General features: G+C 35.1%; 1 pseudogene; it reads left to right on the top strand.

Annotated features, from left to right (window-relative positions):
• LOC149261899 (receptor-like protein 4) overlaps positions 1 to 21,474 on the top strand; it is a 62,000-nt pseudogene that overhangs the window by 26,662 nt on the left and 13,864 nt on the right.

Raw genomic sequence — 21,474 nt, 5'->3', positions numbered from 1 at the left:
GTGAACTAGATCGATGGTCGTGATTTGATCATTAGTTCACAATCAGAGGAGTTAAGGGCTAGTGGTTATTCGAGTGTTGATGCATCGATAGCAATAAATCATTGATCGACGATCGGAGGTTTCAGAGATCAAAGTCGTGGAAAGGGTTGGAGCGAAGAGGAGACCCGATGGATATATAGATTTGGGTGAATTGTTTTTGAAGTCCGAACAAAGGGTTTGAACGGGTTTTCCTTTGCATTCATGAAAGTGTTGTGCTGAGCCTTTTAAGGCTAGAACATATGTTAACTATTCTGATAGTCACATATCGGAGTTGGAAAAGTGGTGAGGCATACATGTATGTATGACCTGTGGAAGAGCCGATAGCGATTGCGATAGAGGCAACCTTGGGACATGTGCAAAAGTCATACAGAGGTGGAAAAGGGTATGTTTGCATAGTTTTCCTTTGTAAAAGGTGTATAAAGGAAAAGAGCACCGATAGAGTATTTCATGTGATAAAACATATGTAACCAATGCATTAAAGGGTCCAAGGTTACATATATGTGGGCATTAAAGGGATAATGAAGGTTATGAAGGTTTAAAGGTCGTGGTAGGAAGGATTAATGAAAGGATTTAATCAAAGTCTTATAAGAAGGCTCGAGGGTTGATAAAGTTCCAATAGGAGGTTTAGGTGGGGTGATTGAGTTCCAATATAAAGGAATGGATAAAGAGGCCTTAACCATTTGATGGTTGAAGATTTGACTCCTTTGTGAGTTGAATTCCTGGGAGAATGTATTTATGCATTTATATGTATACTGTCATTGTAAGAGGGGGTAACCCTACATCATTTGGTATCAGAGCAGAATTGTAATCAGAGCGGAGAAAAATTTCCTATGAAAATGAGTTTGCACACAGAAGAAGGTAATGTGCATAAGTTAATTGATGAATGATAGAGGCTACAATACAAGATTGTAGGGGAACTTTCGAAGTTCTTGGGAAATTGTAGTAGTTCCAGTAGACGCTTGGAGTAGATAGGAATAAAGGATTCCTTGAAGAAAAGAGAGAGAAAGATCGCTTATTACAAGTTCTGAAGGAAAGAGGACTTGGAGACCAAACATAGGACAATCCTTTCAAGGTGCAAGAGAATGGGAGAATGAGATCATACATAGATCTTGGAGGTAAGATAGTGTGTTTTTTTTTAAATTGAAATTGAAGATTGTGGGTGTAGATGAAGCATCTCAGCAAAGGATAGAAAGAGAAGCTGTGAGAGGAGAACCAGATGTGTTCTTGAAGACATAGTAAGGAAAACACTCTAAAGAAAAAGTGGTAATGAACGTAAAGATTCCAACAAGAAATTGGATAGAGAGGATAGTTGAAGTGTTCTCAAGAGAGAGTGAGAAATTGTAGAAGCCTAGAAGGAGCAAAGGTGTTGCTCAGGAGGAGGTTCCAGACAAAGGACTAGTGCTTACCAAAAGACCGAGTGAGGAGAGCTTAGTGAGGTAAGATTGTAGCAGGGAGGACTAGCTGTTGTAGAGGCTTATTGCAGATGAGTAAGGAGCTCATGAAGAAAGAGGAGAAGAAGATGACTACTGATAGTCATAGCAAAGGTTTAGAGAGAAGCCACAGCAGAAGAAAGATTAAGAAAGAGGATGCCAAGGCAAATGGCAAGAGGATGAGTCAAGAGGAAATTGACAAAGAGATTGTAGAGTTAAAAGAACAACTCGATGCATTAAGGAGAATACTTGAGGAAAACCAGAGACAAGGTTGGGTATTAAGGAAGAAGCCAGTGGAATGGCATGAGATGCAGGGAAGGCTACAGAAAAAACAAGTAAGGTGGTTGATGGAAAAACTCAAGGAAGTTGAGTTAGAAATGGAAGATTCGATTTGTGAACCAGAATAGGGAGAAATTCTCGAAGAAAGTGAAGACTACACTAAAGCTAAAAGATGGAGATCAAGTGATGATCTGATGGACTATTGGGATAGTTCAAAATAGCATGAGGAGATGTTGATTGAAGATGAAGACTTGAAGAGTGAAGCTTTAAGTGAGGCCAAAGAGTCACCTGGTTTTAAATTTGACAATTTCTATATGTTTCCAGGTGAAACATGTAAAGAAAGACAATTTTCTAATATTGTCATAAAGGAGGAAGAAGGCAAGAAGTATCTAAATTCTGTTCTAAAAGAAGATGAGATAGATAGGTCTCATATACAGTTGGGGGAAGATATCAAGAAACTAGGTGAATGGTTAGAGGAGATTGAAGAGTAGACCATCGAAGAATTTCTTAATCATATGAAGGATTTAGAACCACAAGGATATATGATGGCTAAACCATCAAGTGGGACCATAGGGTCTTATGTTTTTAAGAGTGATAGTTTGTCTATGGATGTAAAACAAATGCAGGAGAATTTTAATGTAGATGGTGAGACAAGGATAGCTCTTGGGGAATATAAACAGCAAGAGACTGAAGGAAAACTTGAAGAAGAGACTATGTTAGCTGAAAACATAGTAAACGATCATCAATCCACCATGGTGATAGACACAATGGAAATAGCCATGGAAGCTGTTCAGACAGTCAGAAAAAGAGAAGGACATCTATTGAAAGATGTTAAGAAGGAAGAAGTCTATGCAAAAGACTTAGAAAAAGGAAAAAGGACATATGATGATTTGTCAAAGGAAGGTACGGAGAATTGTGTAAAATTTCCGAAATCTACTCCAATTGAAATTATTTAGTTATATAGAAAATTAGACTTTCAAAGAAGGGAGTTGGAAAAAGAGAGGATAGATGTTCAAGATAGATTGTTGGAAAAGGAAGACAAAAGAATTGTCATGAATGAAAATCATAAGAAAAAGGATATGGTAATGAAAATTTAGCAGATTGAAACTGCAAAAGAAGGAGTTCACTAAGATGGACAAAAGCAGGAAGACATCATTAGAGCAGATGATGTGGAAGAGAGACTAGTTGACAGTCTCATGAGTTCATTTGAGGATTCAAAATAGCATACTGATGTGTTGACAGAGGAGGAAGAAACAGGGCAGCAAACTGAATTGTTACCAAAGGAAGATAAGGCACAAAAGTCTTACTTTTTTTATTTTAACAAGTGTTTTGTGAGTGCAGGTTTAGTTGTAGATGCTGGAGGAATTTGGTACAGATGAATAGCCAAATCAAAATGAAAGAAGAAGATTTTGTGGAAGAATTCATTCCATGGAATAGAGATGCTCAATTGCCAGAGAGAATGTTGGACAGTCATGATTTAGTGCAGGCAGAAATAATCATGAGAGAAGGTAAGGATAAAAGGGAGGTAGTCAGCATAAGAGTCACAACAAAAGTAAGCATAGTAAGCATAGCAAAAGTTGGAACAAGAGCAAAAGAAGAAGAAAAAGTAAACCAACAGCTACAAAGTGGAAGTAACTAGCAACAGTTTGAGGATTTAGTGGATAACAGTAATAACCTCAAACAAAGAGAAGGAGGTAGAAGTAAGAAGAAGAACATGGACCAGTCCAAGGATGTACTAGAAAAAGAGATTGAAGAAATGTGGAAGTTGATGATGAAGCAGTCCAAATGGAGGAAAATAGTAGGGGAAGGAAGCATGATCAATTAGAGTTTGAACCTAACTGATAATAAGAAGAAGATGGAGCAAAAGACAGCAGAAGTGCAGCAGTAGCAAAGGAACAAGACATTTGGGAGATTACAAAACAAAGTATGGGATCCAGGAAGACAAAGATGAAGAGACACATGAACAGGAGATCATGAATATTTTCTACTTTGGGAGTCTGAAACAAGAGTATTCAGCCCAAGGAAAATCATTGTAATTAAGTAAACATAGGGGTCTTGTATTTTTAGGAAGTTGGATTCCTAAGTGATAAATTGATGTAATATTAGGCTTTTGAGTGCATAAAAGAGAAATTAATTACATAGTGAGGGGAATTTGTAAATTATCTGAACTAAATGAGAACATGAGAGGTGAATAAATGACAAGAGATAGAAGTCAATCAGGACTCTTAAAACAGTTTCATGATTCGAGGGACGAGAGAGAGCGTTTAGGAGTTAATTGAAGTAGAAGTGGATAGAGGATTTAGGAGTTAGTTAGGAGGATTTAGGATTCAAACCAGGAATAGTTCAACATAACTTTCTGGCATAAATGTAAGCCTATGGGCAGAGCTCAAGAGGCCACAATATTGAAGAAAAGTCTTGTGTGAGACACAGAGTCTCGGATATGTAATTGACTATTCATATTTATATATATAGATGTTTATTCCTAACTGTGTCAGTGTGTTGAAGAGTATTTCATGAATGAACTACTTGTGAATTCCTAGGCTCTGTAATAGGTTGTAGAGAGAATTCTGAAGGACGTAGAGGAATAAAATGATTTAGAGGAAGCATGAATGGATCCTTGAACCCAATTGAGGAACAGAGGGAAGCTCTGGGGTGAAATAGCGAAGTGAGATTTCGCATAAGAGTAAAGCTCAGAGGTAGTTGAGCAGCAGAAGAAAAAGGCAGAATTCTAAAGAACTACGCAAGAGAACAGTGATTCAGAGGACCATAATGGGTCTTTGAATCCATTAGAGGGATTAAAGCCAAGCTTAGGAGGAATTTCACAGTAAGACAACAGAAGGGCCGAAACCTTTGAAGAAGAGCAAAACCACAGAAGAACTGAAGACTTAGCATAAAAACTAAGTAAAAAGGAGGAGCGAAGGAGTAAAGTGTCAGTGTTAAGCAGTCGTTGGATTTGGAAGATCAGTTGGCCAGATGATGTCACTGAGGAGGAAGTGGAATATCACATCGGTGGAGTTATTTATGTAATTTTGGCCCACAAGCAAAAACCTCAACTTACACTAAAAATGACTGCAAAACATAGTTGGATTTGAAATCTGGACTTGAAATCCTATAAAGAGTGGCCTATATCCATATCGGGTATGTAAGGACATCAGATCAGCGCATGGAAGTGGAAGGGGTCTGGCCTTGAGGTTGAGCCAAATGTGATTGCATGAGTTAATCACAATCATCAGATCGCAAACTAGATCGACGGTCGCGATTTGATCGCTAATTCGCAATTATAGGAGTTAAGAGCTAGTTGTTATTGGAATACCGATGCGCCGATAGTGATAAAGCGTTGATTGATGATCGAAGGTTTCGAAGATCGGAGCTGCAGAAAGGGTCAGAGCGAAGAGCAGACCTGACGGATATATAGAGCCGGGTCAATTGTTTTTGAAGTCCGAACAAAGGGTTCGAGCAAGGTTTTCCTTTGTATTCGTGAAAGTGTTGTGCCAAGTCTTTTAAGGCTAGAACATATGTTAACTATTATGATAGTTGCATATCAGAGTCAAAGAAGTGGTGAGGCATACATGTATGTATGACCCGTGGAAGAGCCAATAGCGATTGTGATAGAGGTAGCCTCGGTAAATGTGAAGAAGTCGTACAGAGGCGAAAAATGGTAGGTTTGCATAGTTTTCCTTTGTAAAAGGTGTATAAAGGAAAAGAGTGGTGATAGATTATTTCATGCGATAAAACATATGTAACCAATTCATTGAAGGGGAAGGTTACTTATATGTGGGCATTAAAGGGATAATGAAGGTTATGAAGGTTTAAAGGTCCCGATAGGATGGATTAATGAAAGGCTTTAATCAAAGTCTTATAAGAAGGCTCGAGGGTTGATAAAGTTCTGATAGGAGGTTTAGGCGGGGTGATTGAGTTCCGATATAAAGGAATGGATAAAGAGGCCTTAACCATTTAATGGTTGAAGATTTGACTCCTTTGTGAGTTAAATTCCTGGGACAATGCATTTATGCATTTATATGCATATTGTGGGTGTAAGCAAGGGTAAACCTACATCAATATGGTAACAAATTTTTTATTTCCTTGTTATAGAAGACAAAATCGATAAATGTAACAAAAGAAAAGAGGACCTAGTACAAAGCAAGTAAAGGAGGAAAACAAGTAGCCAAGGACCATGTGGAGAAAGAAGGAGCAGTATCTCTTCAAGTACTGAAGAGAATACCCTCCTGCAGTACATGATTGTTTCTTACATATTTACAATCAGAATTCACAGCTCATGAGAGGTGCATAACCTTAGGGATACTGTATTGTATCTTGATAAGTATAAGATGTTGTAGTAGCATATGATGAGTTCATTTTAGTATCATGCACTTTCAGGTCCATAGGACCAGCCCGTCAATTGGTGTTATATTGAGCCCAGAGGGAGCTATGCATGGTATGAGATTTACATTTGATATTTGGCATATTGTTCTTTGTTTTCACTAAAATACTTGTATTTTATTTATATATGTTTTTTGAGTGAAAGTAGTACATTTTTTCAGCTACATATTTTTTTTTGGTTTTACTAACAAGATGGTTAAAGGGATGGTACAACCATGCATAGAAGGAGATCACTGGTACAATATGCATATAGATGAAATGAGACATGGAGCATCCATAAATGAGTTCTCATATGATGATTACTTCAACCATGTATTTGTTATTGGTCAATCATTTTATGTTAGTTGAGAGTGATGTCCTTAGTGACTTGAGTCATCATGGTCATAAGAATGATTATGGAGTCATTTTGCACCCCCTTTTATGGGATAATGATGATGTAACAATAATGATATTTCTTGTATTTGAGTCATTGGTACATAGGAGATGATTATAGTAGCTATGAATTTCTTTGATACATCAATGTAAAATGCTCATGAAGCCATATACATTATTGTATGTATCTTCTGGTCATTTAGTCATGAGTCATGAGGTCATGTTACAGCAATAAGAGATTATATATGAGGTTATGTATCGATGCTACAACCATGTATGTATAATGTAATATGTCATTAGTCATGATCATATGGATTCTTTGTCCACCTAGTGCTTCTTTCTTGGCAAGGAAGAAAATGTTGTAGTGAAAGTGGTCACTACAGTTTGGAGATGTCATGTGTTTAGGGGGAGAATTATTTTCTCTTGTTACTTCAACCATACACTTTTTGCATTATTTTCTAGTTGGAGGTGTTCATGTTGTGCCTCATCCTATCCTATAATCGTTAGGATTCTTGGCATCGTGTTATGTTAATAGATATTGGTAGTTGCTACTATGTAGTTGTTGTTGATATTTTGTGTGGTTATGTCATGTGGATGTTGTTGCATATTATCTGATTATACTCATTGACTCTTGTAAGGTTGCAGCATTTTTCCTTATTTTTTCTAATGCTAAGGGTAGTTGATTGGTATGATGATCTAAATGTTGACTCATTTATGTGCTACTTGTTTCTGGTGTGGAGAGTATGGTGATTGGTTAACATGCATTATTTTTCAACCATGTTAGTTTCTCAAGTATTCGTGCTTTAGTTTTGTTTCCTTAGTATATGGAGTTGACCCTCTACCATTGATGTCAAAGGGTTATTGAAAGAGGAGATTAGTATGAAGGTTGTGTGTGGTTACCATCAATTCCAAAGGGGGTTATTCTTGGCATTATGGTGTGACTAGTTTCATCTAGTTGATGTTGGCATTGGTTCATGATGGTAGCTAGCTCATATTGTAATGATGTAAACCCTGTGTAACCTAGATTATGTTTGGGTTCCTTCTTTGTAGCATGACTTTAGCTGGGGGAGTTGACATTGAGTTGATTGTGTTGGCATTGATGTCAACATTATGAGGTCATGCACTTATGTCAAGCTATGATGAAGTACATTGTTGATGGAGTAGTTGGTTCATGTTGGGATGTGTTGGAATTGATATTGGTCCTATGATGATACCACACTTGATGACTTGTTCTAGTGTGTTGGCCTTATGTTGATGATGGAAATGTGCTATAGTGTATTGCAAGTCTATCAGAGGTGTTATAGTTTATGTAGATGTTGGTCGAGAGTAGAGGACTTGTTGACGTTTTTTCAACCATGTGTTTGTTGTCCTTTTATGTCAACTTGGAAGTGACACTTGGGAGAATTTTTTCATGGTTATGAAAGGTTTTTCATGGGTATTTAGAGGTTATACAACATTAACAGATTCCCCCTCAAGTAGATAAACAAACCTTGGAAGTTTGGAGTTTATCAATTTCAAGATCAGGGCTAAAAACTCTTGAGGAAACTTAGTTTTGAGTGGCATAGGTAGTGTTATGAAGGAAATCCCTGTATATGTAGGTTCTATGAAGAAAATTCATGTATACTTCCTAAAAGTGAATTTCACTACATTCCTCATTCAAAATAGGAAAAAATAGACAAAGTAATTCACGTAATCTTATAAATTAATTAGTTAATGCCTGAAATGGTTGAATAATTCCTCCATTGAGTGTGAACACCTTTAGTGCACAAGTAATGATGATTATGCCTGTAATTTTTCAACCTTCTACACTCTTCATATGAGCCCAAAGATGAGTTTCTCCCAAAACATTTTATATACATCATTTTGGAGTTAATTATTGGTTTGTTTAGTATGACTATGTGTAAGAGAGGGCTACATAGAGTTAGTATGCTTCAAAACTATTGGGGAGCATAGATGCTTCAGTTAGTTAGTGTAATGGTGGTTAATGGGGCACATTTTTGAAGCAGTGCATCAGTATTGAGATCATATTTGAGTTTTTTGTAACATAGATTGTTTGGAGAGTTATTTCATACTGTTGGAGTATATTTTGTTCGTGAATGTCACATTTTCTTTTGCAGGAGCTAATAATTCATTTGGCACATAGCCATAGTGTATTATGTTGTTGATTATATTATGTAGAAATTATATTTTGTAGTGAGGGTTCTGATATGATGGTTGATGTATTATTATATTTTTATTGGATAGATTGTGGCCACTATTTTTCTAGGGTAGAGAGCATATTTGTGGTATTATTTCGATATGATGAGACTGTCTTACTGTTGAAGATTGCATTGTAAAGTTGAATCAAGTTGAGCAAAAATTCTTGAGGTCCAATGTGAAAATATATGAAATGAGGTCCGCATGGAGTAGAGGAGAAATCACTTCATCGATGTTGAGCAGTGATTTTAAAGTTTTAACGAAGGGAACCATTTCTCAATACAATGGTAATTGGTGAAGATCGATTGATCAAGGTGGATTTCAGTAGATGGTGGTCCATAGATACATGGAGAACATAGTTTTCATCCGGATTAGTAGAATTGATTCTTGAGGCTAATCAAAGTTAGCTGATTGTATATGATATTGTGTCTCGTCATTGATAGGGGTCGTCATCTATGTAAAATACATATTTTTCTTAACAAAAGAGTCATAGAACGACAATACTAGCAATGGTGGTTTTTTTCTCAATGAAGGGTTTTCCACCAGATATCTTGTGTCTAATGTGTGATGATGATTTTTGTTTTTATTTTTTGATGGCTTGCATCTCATATATGTTGCTTATATGTTGACATGTTTATTGTTTGCTCATATGTTGCTAACATATTGTGACTTACTGCAATAATAAGTTTGTGATTCAATTGAGAAGTAATAAAACGAAACAATTAATAATAAGTCACACTACGCATTCACCCTACCTCTCACTAGTGGTCAAAGGTTTCAAAAAATTGGTGTGAGAGTGGGGCTCTTGATTGTATATTGATCACTAGAGAGTAGATCTAGGTTTTGCTGGCAGAAAATTTCAATTTCTTTTTCAGAATGGGTAACAACACGAGGAAACAATTTCAGAAAGGGAATCACCTTCAAAATAAGGAAGCTCAACTACAAGAGTGTCATCTTCCTTGTGCAAGTAGTTCAAAAAACAATCTACAAAAATCAAGAGATCATGAATCCAAAGTTATAATTGTTAATAATTTTCGTTTGAGTTACAATTTTGAGGATTAAATTTTTAATCATGTTAAATTTCCTAGTGGAGATGAGAACGAAATTAAAATTCTTAGAGTTGATAATTTAAGACTAACAGTTGAAGGAGAGGATCAAGAAAAAATATTGCAGATATATGATGATAAGGAGGCCAAACTCAAGGAGGAGATGATCAGCTTAATGAATATGTTGGAAAATTAGTAAAGGTTTAGGAAGGTATGGGGAAGCAGTACCAAGAGAGGGAAACGAGTGTCACAAGTTAGAAGTTGAAGTGGCTTCCTTGAGAAAGAAGATGAAGATGGAGAAGACTACTCTAGCACTGCCTAATTTTCTTGAGATTCAAAGATCACCATCAAATAAATATGGTCTTGGATTTCAAAAGGGTGAGTCTAGTTTGCATGTAGGTAAAAATTTCAAACAAGAACATAAGAATTTGTTAGCGAACAATACCAAAAACAAGAGTAAAACCCAAGGAAGTAACAAGCAGAACTAGAGGTCAGTCAAGTAGATGACCTAACAACCACAAAGTATAAAATATAAAGGAGCTCCTATATTCAAAAATATTTTTTCTCCAAAATAATATCATGGTAGCTCTACGATATTTCAAAGGAAATAAATTCCTTTTTTTCCTTTGATGCATGAGGCACAATTGTACAACTGTCAAAAGCACGGGCATGTTGCAGCTAACTATAGGAGCATTGTGTACAGATCACATCTACAGAGCTTGCAACAATACTAATAGCCAATGAGATTAGCCTATAGGTATAATCGCGGTTTTTAGGGTTATTTTTATTTATGTAACCTGTTTGGACATAAAGCATGTGATTACAGATCTAATCAATGGACGAGAAGTGCATTTCATGCAAGGTTTTTATCTATCATGAGCAACAAGAGATCTAATCCTCTTGATACATATCTTAGATGTGTGGAGTGCTAGACATGTGATAACTTTGGCCATATGGTAAGAGATTTCTTGTTTCCCCATTACACAAGCCAAAATTAACAAAAGAAACAAAATCAAAGAGGACCTAACACAAAGAAAGTGAAGGAGGAAAAGAAGAAGCCAAATACCATGTGGAGAAAAAAAACAAAAACTATTCAAGTAGCGAAGAGCATCCCTTCCTACAGTCCATAATTATTTATTACATATTTACAAGAGGAATGCAAAGTTCCTGAGAGGTGCATAACCTCAGGGGGAGTGTATGACAGATTGATGAGTATAAGATGTTGCAACAACATATTTACACACGATATTTGGCATATTCCTCTTTCTTTTCACTAAGATATGTGTAGTTTATTTATACATGTTTTATGAGTGAAAGTAGTACAGTTTTTTCAACCATATATATGTTTTTCGTTTCACTGACAAGTTTGTTAAAAAGAAAGGTATAACCAAATTGGGACAATATGCATAGATATGACATGATACATGGACCAACCATGTATGAGTTTTCATATGATTATTATTACAACCATATATTTTTATTGATTCATAATTTTATGTTGGTTGAGAGTCATGTCCTTAATGAGTTAAGTCATCATGGAGATGGGAATGTTTATGGAGTCATTTTGCATCCACTTATGTGGGCTAATGATGATGTAACAATAACGATATGTCATGTATTTGAGTCATTAGTCCATTGGATATGATTCTAGCAACTATGTATTTCGTTGATATATCGATGTAAAATTTTCATGAAACCATGTCCTCTATTGTATGTATCTTTTGTTCATTTAGTCGTGAGTCATGAGGTCATTTTATGGTCATAAAAGATTATGTATGAGGTTTTCTATCACTACTATAGCCATTTATGTATAATGTAATATGTCATCAGTACGGGTCATGTGGAGTCTTGGTCAATGTGGTGCCTCTTTCTTGGCAAGGAAGAAAATGTTGGAGTGAAAGCGGTCAATACAATTTGGATATGCCATGTGTTCAGGGGAAGCATTATTTTCTCTTGTTACTTCAGTCATGCATTGTAGGAATTATGGTACAATTAGAGGTGTTCATGTTGCGCCTGGCACTATGCTATGACCATTGGGATTATTAGCGTCACGTAATGTCTAGATATATTTCGTAGTCTCTACTATGTAGTTCTATCATAGATTGTGTGTGGTTTCCTCATGTGGACATTGTTTCATATTATATGATGATGTTAACTGATGCTTGTATGGTTGCCTCATGTTTTCTTATTACTACTATTTTTATGGATAGTTGGTTGGTATCCCTTTATGAATGTTGACTGGTTTATGTGTTTCCTGTTATTAGTGTGGAGAGTATTGTTATTAGTTGATAGGCATTGCATTTCGGAAATTCTAATTGCTTCAGTATTTGTGCTTTAGTTTTGTTGCCTTATCAGTTGGAGTTGACCCTTTTCCATTGATGTCAAATGGGTAATGATAGAGGTGATTTTTCTGAAGTTTGTGTGTGGTTGGGATCAATGCTAAATGGGGAGATTTTAGGTATCATGGAGTGCATGATTCCAGCTAGTTGATGTTGGCATTGGTTCATGATGGAATATAATTCATTTTGGCATTGATTTCAACCCTATGTAGCCCAACATATGCTTGGGTGTCTTCATTATAGCATGGTTTCAACTGGGGAAGTTGGCATTAAGTTGATTGTGTTGGCATTGATATCAACCTGATGAGGTCATGCACTTATGTCGACTTATGATGATGTAGATTGTTGATGAAGCAGTTGGTTTATGTTGGCATTTGTTGGAATTGATATTGATCCTATGATGATGGCACACTTAAAGAATTTCTTTAGTGTGTTCGTCTTATGTTTACGATGGATATGTGCTACAATGTATTGCAAGTCCTTTAGAAGTGTTACAACTTGTGAAGATGTTTCTAGAGAGTAGAGGACTTATTGACAATTTTTTCAACCCTATGTTTGTTGGTCTTTTAGGTCAACTTGGCAGTGACACTAAGATACTTGTAGTTGCTTTATATATGTTTTTTGAGTAAAGGTAGTACATTTTTTCAACTATATAAATGTTTTTGGTTTTATTGACAAGATCATTGGAGAGATGGTACAACCATTCATAGAAGGAGATCATTGGTACAAAATGCATAAAGATGAAATGAGAGATGGACCGTCCATGTATGAGTTTTCATATGATTATTATTACACCAATGTATTTGTTTTTTATTCATCATTTTATGTTAGTTGAAAGTCATGTCCTTAGTGAGTTGAGTCATCATGGTGATAAGAATGTTCATGGAGTCATTTTCCACCCACTTTTATGGGCAAATGATGATGTAACAATAATGATATTTCATGTATTTGAGTCATTGGTACATTGGAGATGATTATAGTAGATATGCATTTCTAAGATACATCAATGTAAAATGCTCATGAAGGCATATACATTATTATATGTATCTTTCGGCCATTTAGTAATGAGTCATGAGGTCATGTTATGGTCATAATAAATTATATATGAGGTTATGAATCGATGCAATAACCATGTATGTATAATGTATTATGTCATCATTCATGATCATGTGGATTCTTTGTCCACCTAGTGCTTCTTTCTTTGCAAGGAAGAAAATGTTGCAGCAGAAGTGGTCACTACAGTTTGGAGATGGCATCTGTTTATGGGGAGAATTATTTGCTCTTGTTACTCCATGCATATATTTTTGGCATTATTGTCTGGTTGGAGGTGTTCATGTTGTGCCTCATCTCATGCTATAATTCTTGGGATTATTGGCCTCGTGTTATGTTTAGAGATATTGGTAGTTTATACTATGTAATTGTTATTGATATTGTGTGTGGTTATGTCATGTGGATGTTGTTGCATAATATGTGATGATGCTCATTGATGCTTGTAACGTTGCAGCATGTTGGCTCATTTTTGCTACTACTAAAGGTAGTTGGTTGGTGTGATGATCTGAATTTCTACTCATTTATGTGCTACTTGTTGCTGATGTAGAGAGTATGGTTATTGGTTGATATGCATTACTTTTCAACAATGATGGTTTCTCCTGTATTTGTGCTTCAATTTTGTTTCCTTATTAGATGGAGTTGACCCTTTACCATTGACGTCAAAGGGTTGGTGAAAGAGAAGATCAGTTTGAAGGTTGTGTGTGGTTTCCATCAATGCCAAAGGGGGTTGTTGTTGGCATTATGGTGTGACTGGTTTCATCTAGCTGATCTTGGCATTGGTTCATGATGGTAGCTAGCTCATGTTGTAGTGATGTAAACCTTATGTAGCCTAGATTATGTTTGGGTGCCTCCATTGTAACATGAATTTAGCTAGGGGAGTTGAAATTGAGTTGATTCTATTGGCATTGATGTCAACATTATGAGGTCATGCACTTATGTCAAGCTATGACGAAGTACATTGTTGATGGAGTAGTTGGTTCATGTTGGCATGTGTTGGAATTGATATTGATCCTATGATGATGGCACACTTGATGACTTGTTATAGTGTGTTGGTCTTATGTTAAGATGTATTATAATGTATTACAAGTCTGTTAGAGGTGTTCTAGCTTATGTGGATGTTTGTCAAGAGTAGAGGACTTGTTGACATTTCTTTCAACCCTTTGTTTATTGTCCTTTTCGGTCAACTTGGCAGTGACACTTGGGAGAATCTTTTCATGGTTATCAAAGGTTTTTAATGGGGTTTTAGATGTTATAAAACATTAGGAGATGCCCCCTAAAGTAGATAAACAAACCCTGGAAGTTTGGAGTTGATCAAATTCATTATCATGGCTAAAAAACTCTCGAGGAAACTTAGTTTTGAGTTGCATAGGAAGTGTTATGAAGGAAATCTACGTATATGTAGGTTTTATGAAGAAAATCCATGTATACATCCTGAAAGTGAATTTCCCCGCATTCCTCATGCAAATCAGGAAAAAATAGACATTGTAATTCACATAATCTTATAAATTAATTAGTTAATGTTTGAAATGGTTGAATAATTCCTCCATTGAGTGTGAACACCTTTAGTGCACAAGTAGTTATTATTATGGTTGTAATTTGTCAACCTTGTTCACTCTTCATCCAAGCCCACAGATGAATTTATCTCAACACATTTTATATACATAATTTTGGAGTTGATTATTGGTTTGTTTATTATGATTATGTGCAAGAGAGGGTTGCATAGAGTTAGTATGCTTCAAAACTATTGGAGAGCATAGATGCTTCAGTGAGTGAGTGTAATGGTGGTTAATGGAGCAGATTTTTGAAGCAGTGCATTAGTATTCAGATCATATTTGAGGTTGTTGTAGCAATGATTGTTTGGAGAGTTTTTTCATGTTGTTGGAGTATATTTGGTTCATGAATCTCACATTTTCTTTTGCAGGAGCTAATAATGCATTTGGCACATAGTCATAGTGTCTTATGTTGTTGATTATATTATGTAGCAGTTATATTTTGCAATGAGGGTTTTGATATGATGGTTGATGTATTATTCTATTTTTATTGGATAGATTGTCGCCACTATGTTTCTAGGGTAGAGAACGTATTTGTGGTATTATTTTGATTCGATGAGATTGTCTTGATGTTGAAGATTCCATTGCAAAGATGAATCAAGTTGAGAAGAAATTCTTGAGATCCAATGTGAAAATATATGAAATGAGGTCCACGTAGAGTAGAGGAGAAATGACTTCATTGATGTTGAGTAGTGATTCTAAAGTTCTAAAGGAAGGAACCATTTCTCAATCCAATGGTAGTTGGTGAAGATTGATTGATCATGGTGGCTTTCAGCAAATGGTAGTCCATAGATCCAAGGAGAACATAGTCTTCCATCTTGATTAGTAGAATCAATTCTCAAGGCTAATAAAAGTTAGTGGATTTTGTATGATATTGTGTCTCCTCATTGATAGGGATCATAATCTATGTAAAATACATATTTTTCTTAACAGAAGAGTCATAGAAGGACAATACCAGCAATGGTGGTTTTTTCAGTGAAGGGCTTTCCTCCAGATATCTTGTGTCTCATATATGATCATGATTTTTTTTTGTTGTGCTTTGATGGCTCGCATTTCTTATATGTTGCTTACATGATGACTTGTTTATTTTTTACTCATATGTTGCTAACATATCATGACTTTCTACAATAATAAGTGTGTGATTTAGTTGAGAAGTAATAAAACAAAAAAATTGATAATAAGTCACACTACTGATTCAACCCCCCCTCTCACTAGTGGTCAAAGGTTTCCAAAAATTGCTATGAGAGAGGGGCTCCTGATTGTAGATTGATCGCTAGAGAGTAGAACTAGGTTTTGTTGGTGGAAAATTTGAATTTTTTTCAAAATGGGTAAGAACATGAGGAGACAATTTCAGAAATGGAATTGACATCAAAATAAGTAAGCTCAGCCACAAGAGTGCCATTTTCCTTGGGCAAGCAGTTCAAAAAACAATTTGAAAAAAATCAAAAGATCATGAATCCAAAGGTATAATTGTTAATGATTTTCTTTTGAGTTACAATTTTGAGGATTAAGATTTTAATCATGTTGAAATTCCTAGTGGAGATGAGAATGAAATTAATATTATTAGAGTTGATAATTTAAGACTAAAAATTACAAGCAAGAATCAAGAAAAAATATTGCAGATATATGATGATAAGGAGTCCAAACTCAAGGAGGAGATGATCATTTTAAAGATTAAGTTGGAGAATTAGTAAATGTTGAGGAAGGTATGAGGAAGCGATACGAAGAGAGGGAAACAGGTGTTAGAAGTTAGAAGATGAAGTGGTTTCCTTGAGAAAGAAGATGAAGATTGAGAAGAGTATTGTGGCCTTGCCCAATTTTCTTGAGATCCAAAGATCACCATTGGTTAAATATGGTCTTGGACTTCAAAAGGGTGAGTCTAGTTTGCATGTAAGTAAAAATTCCAAAGAATAACCTAAGAATATGTTAGCAAAAAATAACAAAAACAAGAGTAAAAACTAAGGAAATAATAAGAAGAACTAGCGGTAAGTCACATAGAAGACGTAACAACCACAAAGCATAAAATATAAAGGAGCTACTATATTCAGAAACATTTTTTCTCCAAGGGAATATCATGGTATCTCTATAAGATTTCAAAGGAAGCAAAGTCATTTTGTTCCTTTGATGCATGAGGTACAATTCTACATCTGTCAAAATCATGGAAATGTTGTAGATAACTATAGGAGCAGAGTGTACAGATTGCATCCACAGAGCTTGCAACAATACCAATAGCCAAGGAGATTAACCTACAGGTACAATCATGCTTTTTAGGGTTATTTCTATTTATGTAACATGTTTGGACATAAAGCATGTGATTATAGATCTAATCAATGGAGAAGAAGCAAATTTCATGTAAGGTCTATATCTAGCATGAGCAACAGGAGATCTAATCCTATTGATACATATCTTGGATGTGTGGAGTGCTAGAGATGTCATAAATTTGTCCATATGGAAAGAGATTGTTTCTTTCCCCATTACATAAGCCAAAATTCACAAAAGAAAGAAAATCAAAGAGGACCTAACACAAAAAAGTCAAGGAGGAAAAGAAGAAGCCAAAGACCACGTGGAGAAAAATGAAGAAGAAAGTATTCAAGTAGTGAAGATCATCCCTTCCTACAGTCCATAATTGTTTATTACATATTTACAAGAGGAATGTAGAGTTCATGAGAGGTGTATAACCTTAGAGGGAGCGTATGATAGATTGATGACTATAATATGTTGTAGCATCATATGATGAGTTCATTTGAGCCTCATGCACTTTTAGTTCCATAGGATCAGCATGTCTATTGGAGGTATGTTGAGCTGATGGTGACCTATGCATGGTATGATATTTACATGCGATATTTGGCATATTATTCTTTCTTTTCACTAAGATATTTGTAGTTTATTTATATATGTTTCATGATTAAAAGAAAGGCACAACCATATATAGAAGGAGATAATTGTTACAAGATGCATAAAGATGACATGAGACATGGACCTGTCATCTATGAGTTTTCATATGATTATTATCAAAACCACATATTTTTTATTGATTCATCATTTTATGTCGGTTGAGAGTCATTTCCTTTATGAGTTGAGTCATCATGGAGATGGGAATGTTTATGGAGTCATTTTACAGCCACTTATGTGGGCTAATGATGATGTAACAACCATGATATTTCATGTATTTGAGTCATTGTTCCATATGATATGATTATAGCAACTATGTATTTCATTGATATATCCATGTAAAATTCTCATGAAACCATGTACTCTACTGTATGTATATTTGGTTCATTTAGTCATCAGTGATGAGGTCATTTTATGGTCATAAGAGACTATGTATGAGGTTTTGTATCACTACTATAGCCATGTAGGTATAATGTAACATGTCATCATTCATGATCATGTGGAGTCTTGGTCGACATGGTGCTTCTTTCTTGGAAAGGAAGCAAATATTGCATTGAAAGCAGTCACTACAATTTGGATATGCCATGTGTTCAGGGGGATCATTATTTTCTCTTGTTACTTCAGTCATGCATTGTAGGCATTATGGTCCAATTGGAGGTCTTCATGTTGCACCTCATACTATGCTATTACCATTTGGATTCTTGGTGTCACATAATGTTAAGAGATATTTCGTAGTCTCTGCTATGTAGTTCTAGTGTAGATTGTGCATGGTTGCCTCATGTGGACGTTGTTGCATACTATATGATGATGTTAATTGATGCTTATATGGTTGCCTCATATTTGCTTATTACTGCTATTGTTAAATATAGTTGGTTGGTCTGCAAATTTTAATGTTGATTGGTTTATGTGTTTATTGTTTTTGGTGTGGAGAGTATGGTTATTAGTTGATAGGCATTACCTTTCAGAAATTCTAATTGATTCAATATTTGTGCTTTATTTTTGTTGCCTTATCAGTGGGATTTGACCCTTTTCCATTGATATCAAAGGGGTAATGATAGAGGTGATTGGTCTGAAGGTTGTGTGTGGTTGCGATCAATGCTAAAGATGGATATTTTAGGTATTTTGGAGTGCATAATTCCAGCTGTCTGAAGTTGGCATTGGTTCATGATGGAATATAACTCATGTTGGCATTGTTGTCAACCCTATGTAGTAGTTATAGCATGGTTGCAACTCGGGAAGTTGGTATTGATTTGATTGTGTTGGCATTGATATCAACATGATGAGTTCATGCACTTATGTCGACTTATGATGATGTAGATTGTTGATGGAGTAGTTGGTTCATGTTGGCATGTGTTGGAATTGATATTGATCCTATGATGATGGTACACTTAATGAATTTTTTTAGTGTGTTCACCTTATGTTTATGATGGAGATGTGCTATAATGTATTGCAGGCTTGTTAGAGGTGTTACAACTTGTGCAGATGTTTCTGGAGAGTAGAGGACATATTGACAATTTTGTCAACCCTATGTTTGTTAGCCTTTTAGGTTAACTTGGCAGTGACACCTGGGAGAATTTTTTAATGTTTATTAGAGGCTTGTTATGGGTTTTCTGAGGTGATACAATGTTAGGAGATTCCCCCCCCATGTAGATAAATAACTCTTAGAAGTTTAAAGTTGATTAGATGTAAGATTGACGCTATAAAACTCTTGAGAAAACTCAATTTTGAGAGGCATACATAGGTCTTTTGAAGGAAACTCATGTATATGTAGGTTTAATGAAGGAAAGTCACATATATGTCCTTAAAGTGAATTTCTCTGCATTCCTTGTGCAGATCAGGAAAAAATCAGCTTGGTAATTTGTGGGAGCTTCTAAATTAACTAGTCAAGGTAAAAAATGGTTGAATAATTCCTACATTGTGTGTGAACACCTTTATTGCACAAGTAGTGATGATTATGGTTAGACTCTGTCCACCTTGTTCACTCTTCATCCCAACCTATAGATGAATTTTTCCCAGTGAATTTTATATACATCATTTTTGTGTTGAATATTGGTTGGTTGAGTATGCTTGTGTGTAAGAGAAGGTTGCATAAAGTGAATATGATTCAAAACTATTGGAGACAATAAATGAACCAATGAGTGATTGTAATGGTAGTTAATGGAGAATATTTCATAACCAGTGCATCAGTATTCATATCAAATTTGAGGATGTTGTAGCAAAGATTGTTTGGAGATTTTTGCATGTTGTTGTAGTATATTTTTTTTGTGACCCTCACATTTGTTTTTGTAGGAGCTGCTAATGCATTTAGAACATAGCCATAGTGTATTATGTTGTTGATTGTATTATGAAACAATTATATTTTGCAGTGAGGGTATTGATATTATGGTTGATGTATTATTCAGTTTTTATTAGATAGATTGTGGACACTATTTTGTTGGAGGACAAAGCATATTTGCAGTATTATTTTGATTTGATGAGATTGTCTTGTTGTTGGAAATCGTATTGTAGAGCTGAATCAAGTTGAGAAAAAAGTGTCGGGATCAAGTGTGAAAATATATGGAACATGATCCATGCAACGTAGATGAGCAGTGACTTCATGGATGTGGAGGAGTGATTGCAAAGTTTCAGTGAAAGGAATAGTTTCTCAATCCAATGGTAGTTGTATAGTCCAATTAGAGTTGGGTGAGGATCGATTTATAATGGTGTCTTTAAATCGGTAGTTGTCTTTAGATCCATGGACAACATGCTATTTTGATCTGATCAGTAGAATCGAATCTCTAGGCTTATCAGAGTCAATTGATTGTATATGAGGTTCGGTATCCTTACTGATGGGAGTCAGTCATCTATGTAAAAGACATATTTTTGTTAATAGAATATTCAGAGTATTGCAATAGTAGATAGGGTTGTTTTTCTCTGGTGAAAATGTTTCCTCTGGATATCTTATTTCTCATGGGTGATGATGATTTTTTTGGTTTTTCTTTGATGGTTTGCAATTATTATATGATGCCTATATGTTTACATGTTTATTGTTTACTCATATGCTTCTAACATATTGTGGCTTATTGTAATAACATGTGTGTGATTCAGTTGAGAAGTAATAAAAGCAAAAAAATGATAATATGTCACACTACTTATTCACCCCCACAAGTAGTGCTCAAAGATTTCCAAAAAAGGTTAAATTATCAAATTTCCATTAAGATGAAGAATACATATTTTTTATAACACTTTCATTGGGGTTGAATTCTTTTAATATTGTAAAAATTATCTAATATTTTATTTTTATATAAAACTTTTGTGAAATTCCATGTAATTTTAATCTTAGAAGTATGGATTTTTTTTTTTTTTGTCAGTATCTCAAAAGGATTTGAGCAAAATAACACATTGAATTCTTGTTACACAACCTATCAACAATTTTCATTCCATGTCAAAGTTATATGAATGTAAGATACATATCTCTAAATTCATGAGTAAGTATATTCAACATTGCTTCATAGGATGAGGAATTCATGCCACTCATTCCACTACTCAAAAATTCCTCAAAATTACTAGAATTGTTTTATTTTCATGAAATTCAATCATGCAATTAATTGTTGGATACAAGCATCCATGCACTCAATGGACTAAGAAAATGTACAATCATGATTCATAATATGAGTGTCATCACCAAATCATGTCATTCTAACCCATGGATTCATTAGAAAAATTCTAGCAATATTTCTACAAATAAGGTTTCTTTCTTTTAGCATAACCTGCTAGGTATTAATTAGAAAATTGGTTTCATATATCAAGAATTCCATACAGTGCATCTTAACTAGGGAGAACCAATATTTCAATTACATGTTCCTTATCAATGAATTCAACATTATGTGATATATTTACTTGTACCAATACTATAAATTAT

The sequence above is a fragment of the Pinus tabuliformis genome, chromosome 6, assembly GCF_031772625.1.
Source record: "Pinus tabuliformis cultivar Carrire ecotype Pingquan chromosome 6, CPIR1, whole genome shotgun sequence".
Taxonomy (NCBI): Eukaryota; Viridiplantae; Streptophyta; class Pinopsida; order Pinales; family Pinaceae; genus Pinus; species Pinus tabuliformis.
The sequence above is the reverse complement of the archived record's forward strand: the minus strand, read 5'-3'. Positions and strand labels throughout refer to the sequence as shown.